This window comes from Coregonus clupeaformis, chromosome 35 (assembly GCF_020615455.1).
Source record: "Coregonus clupeaformis isolate EN_2021a chromosome 35, ASM2061545v1, whole genome shotgun sequence".
Lineage (NCBI taxonomy): Eukaryota > Metazoa > Chordata > Actinopteri > Salmoniformes > Salmonidae > Coregonus > Coregonus clupeaformis.
Genome location: NC_059226.1, coordinates 40,168,387 through 40,191,168, shown reverse-complemented (window position 1 = coordinate 40,191,168; position 22,782 = coordinate 40,168,387). Strand labels below are relative to the sequence as shown.

At 45.7% G+C, this 22,782-nt stretch overlaps 1 pseudogene; it reads right to left on the bottom strand.

The window, feature by feature from the left end:
- LOC121564181 overlaps positions 1-22,782 on the bottom strand; it is a 99,501-nt pseudogene that overhangs the window by 37,026 nt on the left and 39,693 nt on the right.

The window sequence follows — 22,782 nt, the reverse complement described above, 5'->3', positions numbered from 1 at the left end:
TACTGACAGACAGAGCGTTAATAATGAGAGACAGTACTACTGAGAGACATAGGGTTAATACTGAGAGACAAAGGGTTAATACTGAGAGACAGGGGGTTAATACTGAGAGACAGGGGGTTAATACTGAGAGACAGAGGGTTAATACTGAGAGACAGAGGGTTAATACTGAGAGACGGGGGTTAATACTGAGAGACAGGGAGTTAATACTGAGAGACAGGGGGTTAATACTGAGAGACAGTAATACTGAGAGACAGAGGGTTAATACTGAGAGACAGAGGGTTAATACTGAGAGACAGAGGGTTAATACTGAGAGACAGAGAGTTAATACTGAGAGACAGAGGGTTAATACTGAGAGACAGAGGGTTAATACTGAGAGACAGAGGGTTAATACTGAGAGACAGAGGGTTAATACTGAGAGACAGAGGGTTAATACTGAGAGACAGAGGGTTAATACTGAGAGACAGAGAGTTAATACTGAGAGACAGAGGGTTAGTACTGAGAGACAGTAATACTGAGAGACAGGGGGTTAATACTGAGAGACAGTAATACTGAGAGACAGAGGGTTAATACTGAGAGACAGTAATACTGAGAGACAGAGAGGACCCTGACCCTGGTCTAGAGAGATAGACTACACTATAGGACACATGATGAGATAGAAGGACAAGTTGTTAATACTGAGACACAAGGGACAGACACAGAGAGGGAAACAGTCTCAGAGAGGGGGGACAGGGGTACCCAATCACTCCCTCCCTCCCTCCATGTCTCCCCCGTCACCTCCCCCTTCTCCTCCATCCTCCTCTCTCCCACCCCCCCTCACCTGTCCAGGCATCCCCTCTCCTGGCGAAGCGCTGGAAGGCTCCCACAGGGTCTGATCCGGTACTGAGGATGAAGACAAGGGGAGTGGAGGGAGACATGTCACTGCAGAGGGTGGCCAGGTTCACAGGAGGGTTCTCCACAAACTGTTTCCCAGGCTCACGATCACAAACTCTGTCACCGCAAACACCACCTACAGAGAGGGAGGGAGGGTAAATACAATGGATGGATGAAAATAACTGCAGACATCACTGTATGGCCTGAAGGGCAACTTCAAAACAAATATGACCATTGACAACAACATACGATGAGAGTATTGCCAAGAGAACTGGCAGCCCTTTGACCATCACATGCAGACTGATAGACACATCACAAACACACTAACAACCCCCCACTACCTTCCTCCATGAAGCTCTTGATGAGCACCAGTTTCGGAAGGCCCCCAGTCTCTGATCCCAGCGACCCCTGACCTCGCCTCCTGCTCCTCCTCTCCTTCAGACGCCTCCTCTGGAGTAGGGAGGCAGCTGGGAGTCAGACAGGTAGCCCTTCCAGCTCTCTGGGCTGATACGCACTTCCAGACGCACCTGGGAACACACACTCCAATATTCATCTTCTTCTGTAGCTAGGCAGAGAGTGAATTCAGAAACGTTGTGCTGTAAAAAGGGGGTCCATTGACAACATGAGCAGTTTAAAAGGTAGTTATTTGAGCTGTGTTGCTACTCTACCTAGTTTTATAGAGATGGGTGTGGCGGTGATCTCTCTCTGATGCCGGAAGCAGGGGCAGAGTATCCTCCAGCTCACAGCAGGTCTGCCAGGCAAACTCTGATAGCCACGGCACATCAGGCCTCTCTGGATGCTCCTGATGGGGGAGAGGGAGGGAGAGGAGGGAGGGGGGTGGAGTCAGAGCCAGTGGGGAGAGGAGAAGGGAGGGGGGTGGAGAGAGAGCCAGGGAGAGAGGAAGGGAGGGGGGTGGAGAGAGGCCAGGGGGAGAGGAGAAGAGAGGTGGGTGGAGAGAGATCCAGGGGGGAGAGGAGAAGGGAGGGGGGTGGAAAGAGAGCCAGGGGGAGAGGAGAAGGGAGGGGGGGTGAGAGAGAAGGAGTGGGGCGGCAAAGGAGAAATGGATAGGGTGTTGGAGATGGATAGAGGGATGCAGAACACGAGGGAGGAATGTAGATAGAGAGAGGAGAGGAGAGGAGAGGAGAGGGAGAGGAGAGGAGAGGAGAGGAGAGGAGAGGAGAGGAGAGGAGAGGAGAGGAGAGGAGAGGAGAGAGAGGAGAGGAGAGGAGAGGAGAAAAACAGAAGCGATGGGGGATAAAAGAGAAGTGGAGTGGACAGAGAAGAGAATGGATAGATAGAGAGGGTGTGGAAGTGGACAGAGAAGAGAATGGATAGATAGAGAGGGTGTGTGAAGTGGACAGAGAAGAGAATGGATAGATAGAGAGGGTGTGTGGAGTGGACAGAGAAGAGAATGGATAGATAGAGAGGGTGTGTGAAGAAGAAGGACCTCATTTTAATGAGAATCCTCCCCCAATCGTTTAGGGCCTTTCAGACAAAGCAGCCATCTTTCCCCTGCTTAAATAATGACACATAGAGACAGTCTAAACTGCCCATTAGATATAGAGTCATTGAATAATGCATCCAGCAATCCTCTCCTGTCAAAACTCTTCTAGAAACCCCTGCTCTAGAGAAAGATTACGAAGACTGTGTCCCAACACACTGCTCTCAGGCTAGTTTAGTGTCTGTCACACCTTATGATTAGAGTTAGGATTGGGGAGGGGAAGCTGATCCTAGATCTGTGTCTCTGGGAGACAGCTAGGTCATTGATTACACACAGACACATGGGGGACATCAGTATTCTGCTCACAGTCACAGGTTAGAGGACTCTCTCTCTCTTCTTCTCTCTCTCTCTCTCTCTCTCTCTCTCTCTCTCTCTCTCTCTCTCTCTCTCTCTCTCTCTCTCTCTCTTCTCTCTCTCTCTCTCTCTCTCTCTCTCTCTCTCTCTCTCTCTCTCGCATCTCTAAGGCAGTAGAGTGGGAAAGAGGCAGACAGGACCTCTGGTATACAGACAGACTCTTAATAAGGAGATGTAAAATGATGCATCGCTAATGGGCTGAGGAAAGACTGATGAGTGATAGAAGAAGTGTGAATAATTGTCTGGCTCAAGACATATCTTCATATTATGGAGAGATTCCAGACAGGCCTGTCATAGACCAGTCACAATTGACAGTCTATCAACATTTATGTTGTGTGGCATATCACAACAAACCTGAGCCCTCTTTCTGGTTTGGGTGTGAACAGTTAATATGATTGGTTAAGGGCTGAAATATAAACTCTATGATTGCTTAAGGGCTTGAAACTCTTCCTGTAATTTGCTAAGAGCTCACATATCTATCCTTTTTGACTGGCTTAGAGTGGACACTAGTTGCCTTTGCTTGGTTGAGACTGGACGATAGTCCCATTTGATTGGCTGACGGGCCCGTCAATCAACCTGACTACCTTGTCAAGGGGGGGAGCTCCTCGCAGGAAGTGCTGCCACTCTGCATCAGAGACCTCGCCGCGCTGGCGCATGATGTCCACACCGAGCATGAAGCTGTAATAACAAAAATATGAATCATCATCATCATCATGAATGTATTTGTACAGCCCATTTGATACACAGCATGCAGCTTAAAGAAAAGGTCAAACCCCCTTTACCTGTAGATGGTCTTGTGCTGCTCAAACAGTCCCCGGGATACGTTGGTGTAGCTGGTGAGTAGGGTCTGGTCCAGGAGGATCTGCAGGCGCTCCTCCAGAACACTGCTCTTCTCTGATATCTCTATGGTGGAGTTAAAGAGCTACGGGGAGGGGGGTGTGATCAGGAGAGAGCAGGAGAGAGGAGGAGGAGAAAGGTGGGGTGGAGATGGGGGAAGAGGTGATCGGGGAGGGCAGGAGAGAGGGAGGGGGAGGTAGGGAGGTGATGGGGGAAGAGGTGATCGGGGGAGAGAGAGAGATATGGAGGGGGTGATTGGGGGAGAGAGAGAGATAGGGAGGGGGTGATTGGGGGAGAGAGAGAGATAGGGAGGGAGGGGGTGATTGGGGGAGAGAGAGAGATAGGGAGGGAGGGGGTGATTGGGGGAGAGAGAGAGATATGGAGGGGGTGATTGGGGGAGAGAGAGAGATAGGGAGGGGGTGATTGGGGGAGAGAGAGAGATAGGGAGGGAGGGGGTGATTGGGGGAGAGAGAGAGATAGGGAGGGAGGGGGTGATTGGGGGAGAGAGAGAGATATGGAGGGGGTGATTGGGGGAGACGTGAAGGTGAGACAAAGCCAACTCTAGAGTGAAAAAGCCCCACCAGTAAATGTTAATGATACACTATGACAAAACGGTAAAAACAACATTGCTGATTTAGGGAGGTCAGAGAACCAATCATTATTGACTACAGTGACAAAAAGGTCACCTGTTTGAAGTACTTGAGGGAGAACTGGTACATGGGGTCTATCTCAGAGAGGCTGGCAATGACAAAGTACATGACGGAGCCTCGCGTGGCCACGGTCCGGTAGCGCTCCCTGGCCGCGTTGATCATGAGCTCCGTCGCCTCCGCCTCCTCCAAACGATGCTTAATGGCCTCTGACGTCACCTGGAGGGAGAGAGAGGGAGAGAGAGACAGGGAGAGAGGGAGAGAGATTATACAGATACTGGTTAGAAAGTCGACCACACCCATGAGAGTTCCACAATCTTATTGTCTACCCCCATGACCCCACAGTGACCCCTAACCCCTGACCTTTGACTCCTGCAGGGTCTGCACCAGCTCCTCATTGTCCAGGATGTTTCCCTTGGAGTTGAAGAGCAGTTTGAGGATGCGGTCCTCAATGGCCTTCAGCTGGTTGCGGTCGGCGTTGATCCTCACAATCAGCTGGTTCCTCTGTTCCTCCAGGTCAGGACGCCCAGACGAACCACGCCACTGTGACGGGAGAGGGAGAGAGAAGGAACGCAAGTCAACCACATGGTCAGAACACAAGAAAACCACACACACCGTCTGAACCCATTTACTGAGATAGGGAGTGGTAAGAATACAAGTCAACCACAGAGCCAGACTGGATGGCTGACCACTGAGATAGGGAGTGGTAAGAATACAAGTCAACCACAGAGTCAGACTGGATGGCTGACCACTGAGATAGGGAGTGGTAAGAATACAAGTCAACCACAGAGCCAGACTGGATGGCTGACCACTGAGATAGGGAGTGGTAAGAATACAAGTCAACCACAGAGCCAGACTGGATGGCTGACCACTGAGATAGGGAGTGGTAAGAATACAAGTCAACCACAGAGCCAGACTGGATGGCTGACCACTGAGATAGGGGAGTGGTAAGAATACAAGTCAACCACAGAGCCAGACTGGATGGCTGACCACTGAGATAGGGAGTGGTAAGAATACAAGTCAACCACAGAGCCAGAGCGGACAACAGTTGTGTGGTCTACCTGAGAAGCTGATCCTCCAGACCAGACTTGGTCACAGTGAAGTTGATGATGGTCACCTTGATACACACCTAGAATACAGGGGGAATGAATTCCACACATCAACAATGAATCAAATCAGACCAACTACAGATCATAACACACTAACCAGTATGTGGTGAGTTGTGGAAATAATTATTACAAAAATGATTGAGCTTCAGCAAACGTCCACTCCAATTATTCATGAATCCTGGCAGTTGTCTTTGTGTGTTAGACTATCTATATCTGTGACAGCTGTGTCCAGACTGTAAGCTGTGTGTTAGACTATATATATCTGTGACAGCTGTGTCCAGACTGTAAGCTGTGTGTTAGACTATATATATCTGTGACAGCTGTGTCCAGACTGTAAGCTGTGTGTTAGACTATATATATCTGTGACAGCTGTGTCCAGACTGTAAGCTGTGTGTTAGACTATATATATCTGTGACAGCTGTGTCCAGACTGTAAGCTGTGTGTTAGACTATCTATATCTGTGACAGCTGTGTCCAGACTGTAAGCTGTGTGTTAGACTATATATATCTGTGACAGCTGTGTCCAGACTGTAAGCTGTGTGTTAGACTATATATATATATATATCTGTGACAGCTGTGTCCAGACTGTAAGCTGTGTGTTAGACTATCTATATCTGTGACAGCTGTGTCCAGACTGTAAGCTGTGTGTTAGACTATATATATCTGTGACAGCTGTGTCCAGACTGTAAGCTGTGTGTTAGACTATATATATCTGTGACAGCTGTGTCCAGACTGTAAGCTGTGTGTTAGACTATATATATATCTGTGACAGCTGTGTCCAGACTGTAAGCTGTGTGTTAGACTATCTATATCTGTGACAGCTGTGTCCAGACTGTAAGCTGTGTGTTAGACTATATATATCTGTGACAGCTGTGTCCAGACTGTAAGCTGTGTGTTAGACTATCTATATCTGTGACAGCTGTGTCCAGACTGTAAGCTGTGTGTTAGACTATATATATCTGTGACAGTTGTGTCCAGACTGTAAGCTGTGTGTTAGACTATATATATATATCTGTGACAGCTGTGTCCAGACTATAGGCTGTGTGTTAGACTATCTATATCTGTGACAGCTGTGTCCAGACTGTAAGCTGTGTGTTAGACTATATATATCTGTGACAGCTGTGTCCAGACTGTAAGCTGTGTGTTAGACTATATATATATATATATCTGTGACAGCTGTGTCCAGACTGTAAGCTGTTGTTAGACTATCTATATCTGTGACAGCTGTGTCCAGACTGTAAGCTGTGTGTTAGACTATATATATCTGTGACAGCTGTGTCCAGACTGTAAGCTGTGTGTTAGACTATATATATCTGTGACAGCTGTGTCCAGACTGTAAGCTGTGTGTTAGACTATCTATATCTGTGACAGCTGTGCCAGACTGTAAGCTGTGTGTTAGACTATATATATTCTGTACAGCTGTGTCCAGACTGTAGGCTGTGTGTTAGACTATCTATATCTGTGACAGCTGTGTCCAGACTGTAAGCTGTGTGTTAGACTATATATCTGTGACAGCTGTGTCCAGACTGTAAGCTGTGTGTTAGACTATCTATATCTGTGACAGCTGTGTCCAGACTGTAAGCTGTGTGTTAGACTATATATATCTGTGACAGCTGTGTCCAGACTGTAAGCTGTGTGTTAGACTATCTATATCTGTGACAGCTGTGTCCAGACTGTAAGCTGTGTGTTAGACTATCTATATCTGTGACAGCTGTGTCCAGACTGTAAGCTGTGTGTTAGACTATATATATCTGTGACAGCTGTGTCCAGACTGTAAGCTGTGTGTTAGACTATCTATATCTGTGACAGCTGTGTCCAGACTGTAAGCTGTGTGTTAGACTATCTATATCTGTGACAGCTGTGTCCAGACTGTAAGCTGTGTGTTAGACTATATATATCTGTGACAGCTGTGTCCAGACTGTAAGCTGTGTTAGACTATATATACTGTGACAGCTGTGTCCAGACTGTAAGCTGTGTAGTTAGACTATATATATCTGTGACAGCTGTGTCCAGACTGTAAGCTGTGTGTTAGACTATCTATATCTGTGACAGCTGTGTCCAGACTGTAAGCTGTGTGTTAGACTATATATCTGTGACAGCTGTGTCCAGACTGTAAGCTGTGTGTTAGACTATCTATATCTGTGACAGCTGTGTCCAGACTGTAAGCTGTGTGTTAGACTATATATATCTGTGACAGCTGTGTCCAGACTGTAAGCTGTGTGTTAGACTATATATATCTGAGACAGCTGTGTCCAGACTGTAAGCTGTGTGTTAGACTATCTATATCTGTGACAGCTGTGTCCAGACTGTAAGCTGTGTGTTAGACTATATATATCTGTGACAGCTGTGTCCAGACTGTAAGCTGTGTGTTAGACTATATATATCTGTGACAGCTGTGTCCAGACTGTAAGCTGTGTGTTAGACTATCTATATCTGTGACAGCTGTGTCCAGACTGTAAGCTGTGTGTTAGACTATATATATCTGTGACAGCTGTGTCTAGACTGTAAGCTGTGTGATAGACTATATATATCTGTGACAGCTGTGCCAGACTGTAAGCTGTGTGTTAGACTATATATATAGTGACAGCTGTGTCCAGACTGTAAGCTGTGTGTTAGACTATATATATATATATCTGTGACAGCTGTGTCCAGACTGTAAGCTGTGTGTTAGACTATCTATATCTGCGACAGCTGTGTCCAGACTGTAAGCTGTGTGTTAGACTATCTATATCTGTGACAGCTGTGTCTAGACTGTAAGCTGTGTGTTAGACTATATATATCTGTGACAGCTGTGTCCAGACTGTAAGCTGTTAGACTATATATATCTGTGACAGCTGTGTCCAGACTGTAAGCTGTGTGTTAGACTATATATACTGTGACAGCTGTGTCCAGACTGTAAGCTGTGTGTTAGACTATATATATCTGTGACAGCTGTGTCCAGACTGTAAGCTGTGTGTTAGACTATATATATCTGTGACAGCTGTGTCCAGACTGTAGCTGTGTGTTAGACTATATATATCTGTGACAGCTGTGTCCAGACTGTAAGCTGTGTGTTAGACTATATATATATCTGTGACAGCTGTGTCCAGACTGTAAGCTGTGTGTTAGACTATCTATATCTGTGACAGCTGTGTCCAGACTGTAAGCTGTGTGTTAGACTATATATATCTGTGACAGCTGTGTCCAGACTGTAAGCTGTGTGTTAGACTATATATATATATATCTGTGACAGCTGTGTCCAGACTGTAAGCTGTGTGTTAGACTATCTATATCTGTGACAGCTGTTCCAGACTGTAAGCTGTGTGTTAGACTATATATATCTGTGACAGCTGTGTCCAGACTGTAAGCTGTGTGTTAGACTATATATATCTGTGACAGCTGTGTCCAGACTGTAAGCTGTGTGTTAGACTATATATATTCTGTGCAGCTGTGTCCAGACTGTAAAGCTGTGTGTTAGACTATCTATATCTGTGACAGCTGTGTCCAGACTGTAAGCTGTGTGTTAGACTATATATATCTGTGACAGCTGTGTCCAGACTGTAAGCTGTGTGTTAGACTATCTATATCTGTGACAGCTGTGTCCAGACTGTAAGCTGTGTGTTAGACTATATATATCTGTGACAGTTGTGTCCAGACTGTAAGCTGTGTGTTAGACTATATATATATATCTGTGACAGCTGTGTCCAGACTATAGGCTGTGTGTTAGACTATCTATATCTGTGACAGCTGTGTCCAGACTGTAAGCTGTGTGTTAGACTATATATATCTGTGACAGCTGTGTCCAGACTGTAAGCTGTGTGTTAGACTATATATATATATATATCTGTGACAGCTGTGTCCAGACTGTAAGCTGTGTGTTAGACTATCTATATCTGTGACAGCTGTGTCCAGACTGTAAGCTGTGTGTTAGACTATATATATCTGTGACAGCTGTGTCCAGACTGTAAGCTGTGTGTTAGACTATATATCTGTGACAGCTGTGTCCAGACTGTAAGCTGTGTGTTAGACTATCTATATCTGTGACAGCTGTGTCCAGACTGTAAGCTGTGTGTTAGACTATATATATCTGTGACAGCTGTGTCCAGACTGTAAGCTGTGTGTTAGACTATCTATATCTGTGACAGCTGTGTCCAGACTGTAAGCTGTGTGTTAGACTATCTATATCTGTGACAGCTGTGTCCAGACTGTAAGCTGTGTGTTAGACTATATATATCTGTGACAGCTGTGTCCAGACTGTAAGCTGTGTGTTAGACTATCTATATCTGTGACAGCTGTGTCCAGACTGTAAGCTGTGTGTTAGACTATCTATATCTGTGACAGCTGTGTCCAGACTGTAAGCTGTGTGTTAGACTATATATATCTGTGACAGCTGTGTCCAGACTGTAAGCTGTGTGTTAGACTATATATATCTGTGACAGCTGTGTCCAGACTGTAAGCTGTGTGTTAGACTATATATATCTGTGACAGCTGTGTCCAGACTGTAAGCTGTGTGTTAGACTATCTATATCTGTGACAGCTGTGTCCAGACTGTAAGCTGTGTGTTAGACTATATATATCTGTGACAGCTGTGTCCAGACTGTAAGCTGTGTGTTAGACTATCTATATCTGTGACAGCTGTGTCCAGACTGTAAGCTGTGTGTTAGACTATATATATCTGTGACAGCTGTGTCCAGACTGTAAGCTGTGTGTTAGACTATATATATCTGTGACAGCTGTGTCCAGACTGTAAGCTGTGTGTTAGACTATCTATATCTGTGTCAGCTGTGTCCAGACTGTAAGCTGTGTGTTAGACTATATATATCTGTGACAGCTGTGTCCAGACTGTAAGCTGTGTGTTAGACTATATATATCTGTGACAGCTGTGTCCAGACTGTAAGCTGTGTGTTAGACTATCTATATCTGTGACAGCTGTGTCCAGACTGTAAGCTGTGTGTTAGACTATATATATCTGTGACAGCTGTGTCTAGACTGTAAGCTGTGTGTTAGACTATATATATCTGTGACAGCTGTGTCCAGACTGTAAGCTGTGTGTTAGACTATATATATATGTGACAGCTGTGTCCAGACTGTAAGCTGTGTGTTAGACTATATATATATATATCTGTGACAGCTGTGTCCAGACTGTAAGCTGTGTGTTAGACTATCTATATCTGTGACAGCTGTGTCCAGACTGTAAGCTGTGTGTTAGACTATCTATATCTGTGACAGCTGTGTCTAGACTGTAAGCTGTGTGTTAGACTATATATATCTGTGACAGCTGTGTCCAGACTGTAAGCTGTTAGACTATATATATCTGTGACAGCTGTGTCCAGACTGTAAGCTGTGTGTTAGACTATCTATATCTGTGACAGCTGTGTCCAGACTGTAAGCTGTGTGTTAGACTATATATATCTGTGACAGCTGTGTCCAGACTGTAAGCTGTGTGTTAGACTATATATATCTGTGACAGCTGTGTCCAGACTGTAAGCTGTGTGTTAGACTATATATATCTGTGACAGCTGTGTCCAGACTGTAAGCTGTGTGTTAGACTATCTATATCTGTGACAGCTGTGTCCAGACTGTAAGCTGTGTGTTAGACTATCTATATCTGTGACAGCTGTGTCCAGACTGTAAGCTGTGTGTTAGACTATATATATCTGTGACAGTTGTGTCCAGACTGTAAGCTGTGTGTTAGACTATATATATATATATCTGTGACAGCTGTGTCCAGACTGTAGGCTGTGTGTTAGACTATCTATATCTGTGACAGCTGTGTCCAGACTGTAAGCTGTGTGTTAGACTATATATATCTGTGACAGCTGTGTCCAGACTGTAAGCTGTGTGTTAGACTATATATATCTGTGACAGCTGTGTCCAGACTGTAAGCTGTGTGTTAGACTATATATATCTGTGACAGCTGTGTCCAGACTGTAAGCTGTGTGTTAGACTATATATATCTGTGACAGCTGTGTCCAGACTGTAAGCTGTGTGTTAGACTATATATTAGTGACAGCTGTGTCCAGACTGTAAGCTGTGTGTTAGACTATATATTAGTGACAGCTGTGTCCAGACTGTAAGCTGTGTGTTAGACTATATATATCTGTGACAGCTGTGTCCAGACTGTAAGCTGTGTGTTAGACTATCTATATCTGTGACAGCTGTGTCCAGACTGTAAGCTGTGTGTTAGACTATATATATCTGTGACAGCTGTGTCCAGACTGTAAGCTGTGTGTTAGACTATATATATCTGTGACAGCTGTGTCCAGACTGTAAGCCGTGTTAGACTATCTATATCTGTGACAGCTGTGTCCAGACTGTAAGCTGTGTGTTAGACTATATATATCTGTGACAGCTGTGTCCAGACTGTAAGCTGTGTGTTAGACTATATATATCTGTGACAGCTGTGTCCAGACTGTAAGCTGTGTGTTAGACTATATATATCTGTGACAGCTGTGTCCAGACTGTAAGCTGTGTTAGACTATCTATATCTGTGACAGCTGTGTCCAGACTGTAAGCTGTGTGTTAGACTATCTATATCTGTGACAGCTGTGTCCAGACTGTAAGCTGTGTGTTAGACTATATATATCTGTGACAGCTGTGTCCAGACTGTAAGCTGTGTGTTAGACTATCTATATCTGTGACAGCTGTGTCCAGACTGTAAGCTGTGTGTTAGACTATATATATATATTATATATTTTATATTTTAGTCATTTAGCAGACGCTCTTATCCAGAGCGACTTACAGGAGCAAGTAGGGTTAAGTGCCTTGCTCAAGGGCACATCGACAGATTTTTCACCTAGTCGGCTCGGGGATTAGAACCAGCGACCTTTCGGTTACTGGCACAACGCTCTTAACCACTAAGCTACCTGCCGCCATATATCTGTGACAGCTGTGTCCAGACTGTAAGCTGTGTGTTAGACTATATACAGTGGGAAAAAAGTATTTAGTCAGCCACCAATTGTGCAAGTTCTCCCACTTAAAAAGATGAGAGAGGCCTGTAATTTTCTCATCATAGGTACACGTCAACTATGACAGACAAAATGAGAAAAAAAATCCAGAAAATCACATTGTAGGATTTTTATGAATTTATTGGCATATGATGGTGGAAAATAAGTATTTGGTCAATAACAAAAGTTTCTCAATACTTTGTTATATACCCTTTGTTGGCAATGACACAGGTCAAACGTTTTCTGTAAGTCTTCACAAGGTTTTCACACCTGTTGCTGGTATTTTGGCCCATTCCTCCATGCAGATCTCCTCTAGAGCAGTGATGTTTTGGGGCTGTCATGGGCAACACAGACTTTCAACCTCCTCCAAAGATTTTCTATGGGGGTTGAGATCTGGAGACTGGCTAGGCCACTCCAGGACCTTGAAATGCTTCTTCACGAAAGCCACTCCTTCGTTGCCCCGGCGGTGTGTTTGGGATCATTGTCATGCTGAAAGACCCAGCCACGTTTCATCTTCAATGCCCTTGCTGATGGAAGGAGGGTTTCACTCAAAATCTCACGATACATGGCCCCATTCATTCTTTCCTTTACACGGATCAGTCGTCCTGGTCCCTTTGCAGAAAAACAGCCCCAAAGCATGATGTTTCAACCCCATGCTTCACAGTAGGTATGGTGTTCTTTGGATGCACTCCAGCATTCTTTGTCCTCCAAACATGATGAGTTGAGTTTTTACCAAAAAGTTATATTTTGGTTTCATCTGACCATATGACATTCTCCCCCAATCCTCTTCTGGATCATCCAAATGCACTTCAGACGGGCCTGGACATGTACTGGCTTAAGCAGGGGGACACGTCTCGCTTTGCAGGATTTGAGTCCCTGGCGGCGTAGTGTTACTGATGGTTGGCTTTGTTACTTTTGGTCCCAGCTCTCTGCAGGTCATTCACTAGGTCCCCCACGTGTGGTTCTGGGATTTTTGCTCACCGTTCTTGTGATCATTTTGACTCCCACGGGGGTGAGATCTGCGTGGAGCCCCAGATCGAGGGAGATTATCAGTGGTCTTGTATGTCTTCCATTTCCTAATAATTGCTCCAACAGTTGATTTCTTCAAACCAAGCTGCTTACCTATTGCAGATTCAGTCTTCCCAGCCTGGTGCAGGTCTACAATTTTGTTTTTGGTGTCCTTTGACAGCTCTTTGGTCTTGGCCATTGTGAAGTTTGGAGTGTGACTGTTTGAGGTTGTGGACAGGTGTCTTTACTACTGATAACAAGTTCAAACAGGTGCCATTAATACAGGTAACGAGTGGAGGACAGAGGAGCCTCTTAAAGAAGAAGTTACAGTTCTGTGAGGCAGAAATCTTGCTTGTTTGTAGGTGACCAAATACTTATTTTCCACCATAATTTGCAAAATAAATTCATTAAAAAAATCCTACAATGGGATTTTCTGGATTTTTTTTTCTCAATTTGTCTGTCATAAGTTGACGTGTACCTATGATGAAAATTACAGGCCTCTCTCATCTTTTTTAAGTGGGAGAACTTGCACAATTGGTGGCTGACCAAATACTTTTTTTTCCCCACTGTATATATATCTGTGACAGCTGTGTCCAGACTGTAAGCTGTGTGTTAGACTATATATATATATATCTGTGACAGCTGTGTCCAGACTGTAAGCTGTGTGTTAGACTATCTATATCTGTGACAGCTGTGTCCAGACTGTAAGCTGTGTGTTAGACTATATATTAGTGAAAGTTGTGTCCAGACTGTGCACTTAAAGGGAGGTCACAGACACATCTATACACATCCCTTCTATCAGACTGATTGTGCTTTGCTGGGCCCGGGGAATAGTTCTGGGGCTAGCACCGGCCCTGTGTTGTGGAGCTGAAGAGGGCTGGAGCAGGCTGATAGGGCCTTCAAATGGCAGCAGGCGTTGCCCCCGCAGGCTGGGTGAACTAAAGGGCATGGCTGTCTAGCAGGTGGGCAAGGCTCTTCACAGCAACCACCCATCACCCATCATCATGGCCTGTGTCAGGCTGCCAGCTCCCTGTGTGAGCCAACTGCTTAGAGTGTTCATAGTGCCAACGTTTGGCATGGAGAGAGAGAGGGTAGGGTGTGTGTGTGTGTGCGCCTACTGTGGCTATTTGATGATTTTTGTGTGGGTGAGAAACCAGACGTTATACTAAGCTACAATTATTCTAAACATGTATGTATTCATTTCAATTGGTTTCGGCATTGGTTTTGACAAACTAAAGGAAATACCAATTATTCGGAGTAAATAGCTGAGGGGGACGTGTAAATTGCTCTGGGGTGAAATGACTGGGCCTTGGATTGTACAGCTATTATATTAGACTGTGGATAAAGTACATGGGCATTGTAATTCCATTAAAAGCCATCTGGTGTTGATGCAAAGCAAACATGACCCAGGTCATATTAATATAGACTGAAATGGACTGCATTCCAAAACTGCTGGGTAGAATCAATCACTAGCCAGTCATGCTTTTTACCAGTGTTTCGCTAAAGGCTGGTGCTAATTTCAGGTTGTTTGACCCACCTCAGGTAGGTAGTGGGGATTGGCCATCTTGGTGGTCATGTAGAACCTGAATTTCTTGTTGTAGTCGATGTCGGAGTCTCCGAGGCGGATGAGGGTGCGGCCGCCCGCCACAAACGTCTGCTTCAGCAGGATGGGCTCCAGAGCCGGGTCCACAGTCTCCTTCAGCTACTCACACACAACCAGGACACAACATGGACGTCACGGTGGTCAGTTTTACCATTCTTGATGTCGACACTTAACACAATCATTCGTCCCTATTCCAAGTCAACTCACTCAGGTCTCTTTGCTAACTCTAGACCCAAAATGGAGGTTAGACTGTCCCTTACTAGTCTCTATGGTGAATCTTGACCCAAATGGCTGCCATATATACTGACCTCCTCCAGCAGTACGGGCATGCCCATGCGGATGGCGTTCTCCAGGGTTCGCAGGAAACCAGAGTCAGTCAGCTTGATCACCTTCAGACCGCTTCTTGGTCTCCTTGGAACGGATCCAACGGTTGGCCTGGAGACGGACCAGACACAGTTATAAAAGCATTTTTAATGAGGGATTGTTTGTTTTGTTTCAGGTTGGTTGATATTGTGTAGCTAAATCATCTCAATGCCACAAGGGACAGAACACTTACATATTGTCCCTTTAAAGTATTAATGTGACCACCATTGAGGGGTCATGAAAATCCCTCTCATACCAGGAAGTCACTATGACTCCTATATTGCCCATGACACAGGTGTCCAACTCATTCCACGGAGGGCCGAGTGGCTGCAGGTTTTCCCTCCTCCCTTGGACTTGATTGATGAATTAAGGTCACTATTTAGAAAAGGAACTCCCCTCACCTGGTTGTCTAGGGCTTAATGGAAAGGAAACAACTAGAACCTGCAGACACTAGGCCCTCCATGGAATGAGTTGGACACCCCTGGTCTATGATGATTCATGAACCCGGCAGGTCTGAACCACTCTCATCGACATGAATGAAAACTGACAGACAGAAATGCACTACATTTGAGTCACTCCACAGACCAGCCGTGTGTGTGTGAGTGTGTGTCTATTTGTGTGTGTTTGAGACGGTCTGCGCCAGCAGAACAATGAAGTGTCCCCATTCTAGGCTGTCAGCAAGCCTCCCTGCCTGCTTAACTCACTGCCTCTCCCCATCTCATCACGGCCTGTGTATAGCAGACAGAAACCAGTCAACAGACCGCTTCCTGGGGCAGCGCGCCCAAAGAAAGAGAGGAGGAAGAAACAAAAGATGACAGGAAGCAACATAGGAGGTGTCAGGGGACTGGAGCTAAGAGTCAAACTACAGAGTGGCCAAGCGCATGGAGTGTGTGTGTGATTACAACACAGAGAGAGTGGGAATAGTCTTAGTGTGTCAGGGCTGTTGTCTCCATGGTGATAAGGGGATAGTCTTAGTGTGTCAGGGCTGTTGTCTCCATGGTGATAAGGGGATAGTCTTAGTGTGTCAGGGCTGTTGTCTCCGTGGTGATAAGGGGATAGTCTTAGTGTGTCAGGGCTGTTGTCTCCGTGGTGATAAGGGGATAGTCTTAGTGTGTCAGGGCTGTTGTCTCCATGGTGATAAGGGGATAGTCTTAGTGTGTCAGGGCTGTTGTCTCCGTGGTGATAAGGGGATAGTCTTAGTGTGTCAGGGCTGTTGTCTCCGTGGTAATAAGGGGATAGTCTTAGTGTGTCAGGGCTGTTGTCTCCGTGGTGATAACACTTTGGCTCTCTTGGGGGTCTAGGAATGGGAGTCAGGGTTTGTTCCAGGCTGGGGTCTGGGAGTGGGAGTCAGGGTTTGTTCCAGGCTGGGTCTGGGGATGGGAGTCAGGGTTGTTGTTCCAGGCTGGGGTCTGGGAATGGGAGTCAGGGTTTGTTCCAGGCTGGGGTCTGGGAATGGGAGTCAGGGTTTGTTCCAGGCTGGGGTCTGGGAATGGGAGTCAGGGTTTGTTCCAGGCTGGGGTCTGGGAATGGGAGTCAGGGTTTGTTCCAGGCTGGGGTCTGGGAATGGGAGTCAGGGTTTGTTCCAGGCTGGGGTCTGGGAATGGGAGTCATGGTGTGTTCCAGGCTGGGATCTGGGAATGGGAGTCAGGGTTTGTTCCAGGCTGGGGTCTGGGAATGGGAGTCAGGGTTTGTTCCAGGCTGGGGTCTGGGAATGGGAGTCAGGGTTTAAGCCCCAGACATTTCAATATAACTGTTATTTTAGCAGATGTAGTCACAGAAAAATAACTCTGGTCATCATAGCCGATAAAAGAATAGAGAAAATTACAACTTGACATGTAGCCTATTGCGAAGTATAGGATACCTGGAATAAGGTACCTGGGATATTGAATCGATTGAATCCACATGAGATGAAAAGTGTAGGAATACAAATACTTATAATTGATTGATAGATTGATTAATTGATTGGGTCACCTGATCCTGAGGGTCGATCATGAGTGGCCAGCGGTGTCCCCGAGTAACCAGGATTCCGTTCTCAGTGGAAACGGTGTCTCGGGGCAACCCCTCGGCGTTCCACAGGCGGATCTCATAGGGGTTGCCCAGGATGTTGATGAGGCTGAAGCTGGCGCTGATGGGGATGCCCAACTCCTGGCATCGCGCAATCCACTGGTCTATCAGCTACACGCACGCACGCACACACACACACACACACAAACGAGACACACACACACACACACACACACACGTTGATCAACAATCAGAGCCTTGTCAATTCAGGATGAATTAACATTCCCAAGTCATCTCACTCCATAACCATCTGCCATAACAGAGACAGTGGTAGTATTAACAGACAGTACAGAGACAGTGGTAGTATTGACAGTACAGAGACAGTGGTAGTATTGATAGACAGTACATAGACAGTGGTAGTATTGACAGTACAGAGACAGTGGTAGTATTGACAGACAGTACATAGACAGTGGTAGTATTGACAGTACATAGACAGTGGTAGTATTGACAGACAGTACATAGACAGTGGTAGTATTGACAGACAGTACATAGACAGTGGTAGTATTGACAGTACATAGACAGTGGTAGTATTGACAGTACATAGACAGTGGTAGTATTGACAGTACAGAGACAGTGGTAGTATTGACAGTTACATAGACAGTGGTAGTATTGACAGACTACAGAGACAGTGGTAGTATTGACAGCTACATAGACAGTGGTAGTATTGACAGTACAGAGACAGTGGTAGTATTGACAGACAGTACATAGACAGTGGTAGTATTGACAGTACATAGACAGTGGTAGTATTGACAGTACATAGACAGTGGTAGTATTGACAGTACATAGACAGTGGTAGTATTGACAGTACAGAGACAGTGGTAGTATTGACAGACAGTACATAGATAGTGGTAGTATTGACAGTACAGAGACAGTGGTAGTATTGATAGACAGTACATAGCCAGTGGTAGTATTGACAGCCAGTACAGAGACAGTGGTAGTATTGACAGTACAGAGACAGTGGTAGTATTGACAGAGAGTACATAGACAGTGGTAGTATTGACAGTACAGAGACAGTGGTAGTATTGATAGACAGTACATAGACAGTGGTAGTATTGACAGTACAGAGACAGTGGTAGTATTGACAGACAGTACATAGACAGTGGTAGTATTGACAGTACAGAGACAGTGGTAGTATTGACAGACAGTACATAGACAGTGGTAGTATTGACAGTACAGAGACAGTGGTAGTATTGATAGACAGTACATAGACAGTGGTAGTATTGACAGCCAGTACAGAGACAGTGGTAGTATTGACAGTACAGAGACAGTGGTAGTATTGACAGACAGTACATAGACAGTGGTAGTATTGACAGTACAGAGACAGTGGTAGTATTGATAGACAGTACATAGACAGTGGTAGTATTGACAGTACAGAGACAGTGGTAGTATTGATAGACAGTACATAGACAGTGGTAGTATTGACAGACAGTGGTAGTATTGATAGACAGTACATAGACAGTGGTAGTATTGACAGACAGTACATAGACAGTGGTAGTATTGACAGACAGTGGTAGTCCCGTGTAGCTCAGTTGGTAGAGCATGGCGCTTGCAACGCCAGGGTTGTGGGTTCGATTCCCACGGGGGACCAGTATGAGATTTTTTTATTTTTTATAACTGGATAAGAGCGTCTGCTAAATGACAAATGTAAAATGTAATGTAAATGTGGTAGTATTGACAGACAGTACAGAGACAGTGGTAGTATTGACAGACAGTACATAGACAGTGGTAATATTGACAGTACAGCGACAGTGGTAATATTGACAGGACAGTGGTAGTATTGACAGCCAGTACAGAGACAGTGGTAGTATTGACAGTACAGAGACAGTGGTAGTATTGACAGACAGTACAGAGACAATGGTAGTATTGACAGCCAGTACAGAGACAGTGGTAGTATTGACAGTACAGAGACAGTGGTAGTATTGACAGACAGTACAGAGACAGTGGTAGTATTGACAGTACAGAGACAGTGGTAGTATTGACAGACAGTACAGAGACAATGGTAGTATTGACAGCCAGTACAGAGACAGTGGTAGTATTGACAGTACAGAGACAGTGGTAGTATTGACAGACAGTACAGAGACAGTGGTAGTATTGGCAGACAGTACAGAGACAGTGGTAGTATTGACAGACAGTACAGAGACAGTGGTAGTATTGACAGACAGTACAGAGACAGTGGTAGTATTGACCGACAGTACAGAGACAGTGGTAGTATTGACAGACAATACAGAGACAGTGGTAGTATTGACAGACAGTACAGAGACAGTGGTAGTATTGACAGCCAGTACAGAGACAGTGGTAGTATTGACAGTACAGAGACAGTGGTAGTATTGACAGACAGCACAGAGACAGTGGTAGTATTGACAGCCAGTACAGACACAGTGGTAGTATTGACAGTACAGAGACAGTGGTAGTATTGATAGACAGTACAGAGACAGTGGTAGTATTGATAGACAGTACAGAGACAGTGGTAGTATTGACAGCCAGTACAGAGACAGTGGTAGTATTGACAGTCAACAGAGACAGTGGTAGTATTGACAGACAGCACAGAGACAGTGGTAGTATTGACAGCCAGTACAGACACAGTGGTAGTATTGACAGCACAGATACAGTGGTAGTATTGATAGACAGTACAGAGACAGTGGTAGTATTGACAGACAGCACAGATACAGTGGTAGTATTGACAGTACAGAGACAGTGGTAGTATTGACAGACAGCACAGAGACAGTGGTAGTATTGACAGCCAGTACAGAGACAGTGGTAGTATTGACAGCACAGATACAGTGGTAGTATTGACAGACAGCACATATACAGTGGTAGTATTGACAGCCAGTACAGAGACAGTGGTAGTATTGACAGTACAGAGACAGTGGTAGTATTGACAGCCAGTACAGAGACAGTGGTAGTATTGACAGCACAGATACAGTGGTAGTATTGACAGACAGTACAGAGACAGTGGTAGTATTGACAGAGAGCACAGATACAGTGGTAGTATTGACAGCCAGTACAGAGACAGTGGTAGTATTGACAGTACAGAGACAGTGGTAGTATTGACAGACAGTACAGAGACAGTGGTAGTATTGACAGACAGTACAGAGACAGTGGTAGTATTGACAGCCAGTACAGAGACAGTGGTAGTATTGACAGTACAGAGACAGTGGTAGTATTGACAGCCAGTACAGAGACAGTGGTAGTATTGACCGACAGTACAGAGACAGTGGTAGTATTGACAGACAGTACAGAGACAGTGGTAGTATTGACAGACAGCACAGATACAGTGGTAGTATTGACAGCCAGTACAGAGACAGTGGTAGTATTGACAGTACAGAGACAGTGGTAGTATTGACAGACAGTACAGAGACAGTGGTAGTATTGACAGACAGTACAGAGACAGTGGTAGTATTGACAGCCAGTACAGAGACAGTGGTAGTATTGACAGACAGTACAGAGACAGTGGTAGTATTGACAGACAGTACAGAGACAGTGGTAGTATTGACAGACAGCACAGAGACAGTGGTAGTATTGACAGACAGTACAGAGACAGTGGTAGTATTGACAGACAGTACAGAGACAGTGGTAGTATTGACAGCCAGCCAGACAGACCCAGTGGGTTGAGGGGAGTGAGGGCCATTAGGACAAAGTGCCAGTGTGGGCAGGGAGTCTGACCCAACGTCTGGCTCTCTGTCTGGCCCGAGGGAGAGAGGTGGGAGAATAGACACTGTCTGGAACAGCCAGGCTTCACTGGGTTTGGTTCAATAGTGTACGGAGAACATCCAGCAATTTTCAGACGCAGGGTGCAAAAGTAGAGTAAAGGTATATAACAGATATTAAGAAATGTGTATGAAGAAACTCTCTATAGAGGCCATACATACCAGGTGTCTCCAGTGCAAGGGGAAGGCTGTGTAGTTTAGAATGGTTATAATGCTACATACTGTGGTAGGTTATAGTGAGAATTAGCTGGCTGTATGTACCAGTTGTCTATAATGCATTGTAAAGGCTCCGTAGTATGCGACGCAGGCTGCAGCGATGAAGACGTTTCCCACCACGTTGTGGATCTCCTGTTCGAACAGTTCGATGCTCTCCTGCCAGCGAACCTGCTCATCCCCCAGAGCTGCTGTCAGCTTCCCTGCCCGGCCCAGCCTCGCCTCGGTCAGAGCCATGGTCTTAGCTGGGGGTGAGGGAGACGGTAGGGGGGAGGGAGAGAGTTCATGTAGCAGACAGCAGACAGAGCAGATTGGCACACTGTAGATTAGTCCTGACATGTTCCTGGAACTTGGGTTTGTCTTTGAAAACATTGTGGGAACTTTAAGTGCCAACATGATGGAAATCATGTGCCAGAATCTGTCAAACTCAGTCTGTCAATGGCTCTGGGAGAAAACATTTAAGAGGCCTGAAGGTCCTTACCCTCCTCCTCTATAACTCTTACCCTCCTCCTCTATAACTCTTACCCTCCTCCTCTCTAACTCTTACCCAGACCCTCCTCTCTAACTCTTACCCAGACCCTCCTCTCTAACTCTTACCCTAGACCCTCCACTCTAACTCTTACCCAGCCCTCCTCTCTAACTCTTACCCAGACCCTCCTCTCTAACTCTTACCCAGACCCTCCTCTCTAACTCTTACCCAGCCCTCCTCTCTAACTCTTACCCAGCCCTCCTCTCTAACTCTTACCCAACCCTCCTCTCTAACTCTTACCCAGACCCTTCTCTCTAACTCTTACCCTCCTCCTCTCTAACTCTTACCCTCCTCCTCTCTAACTCTTACCCTCCTCCTCTCTAACTCTTACCCTCCTCCTCTCTAACTCTTACCCTCCTCCTCTCTAACTCTTACCCTCCTCCTCTCTAACTCTTACCCTCCTCCTCTCTAACTCTTACCCTCCTCCCTCTATACTCTTACCCTCCCTCCTCTCTAACTCTTACCCTCCTCCTCTCTAACTCTTACCCTTCTCCTCTCTAACTCTTACCCTCCTTCTCTCTAACTCTTACCCTCCTCCTCTAACTCTTACCCTCCTCCTCTCTAACTCTTACCCTCCTCCTCTCTAACTCTTACCCTTCTCCTCTCTAACTCTTACCCTCCTTCTCTCTAACTCTTACCCCTCCTCCTCTAACTCTTACCCTCCTCCTCTCTAACTCTTACCCTCCTCCTCTCTAACTCTTACCCTCCTTCTCTCTAACTCTTACCCTCCTCCTCTATAACTCTTACCCTCCTCCTCTATAACTCTTACCCAGACCCTCCTTCTATAACTCTTACCCTTCTCCTCTCTAACTCTTACCCTTCTCCTCTCTAACTCTTACCCTCCTCCTCTCTAACTCTTACCCTTCTCCTCTCTAACTCTTACCCAGACCCTCCTTCTCTGCGATGCTCTGGTCAAACTGGTCCTGGAGGATCTTAATCTTGTTCTGTACTTCCTGTAGCTGGGCCTGCTTCTCCTTCAGGGTTGCCATTGTAGCGTTCAGCTCCATCTGCAGCCAGAAGGGTGGGATTGGAAAACAAATAACTAATACAGT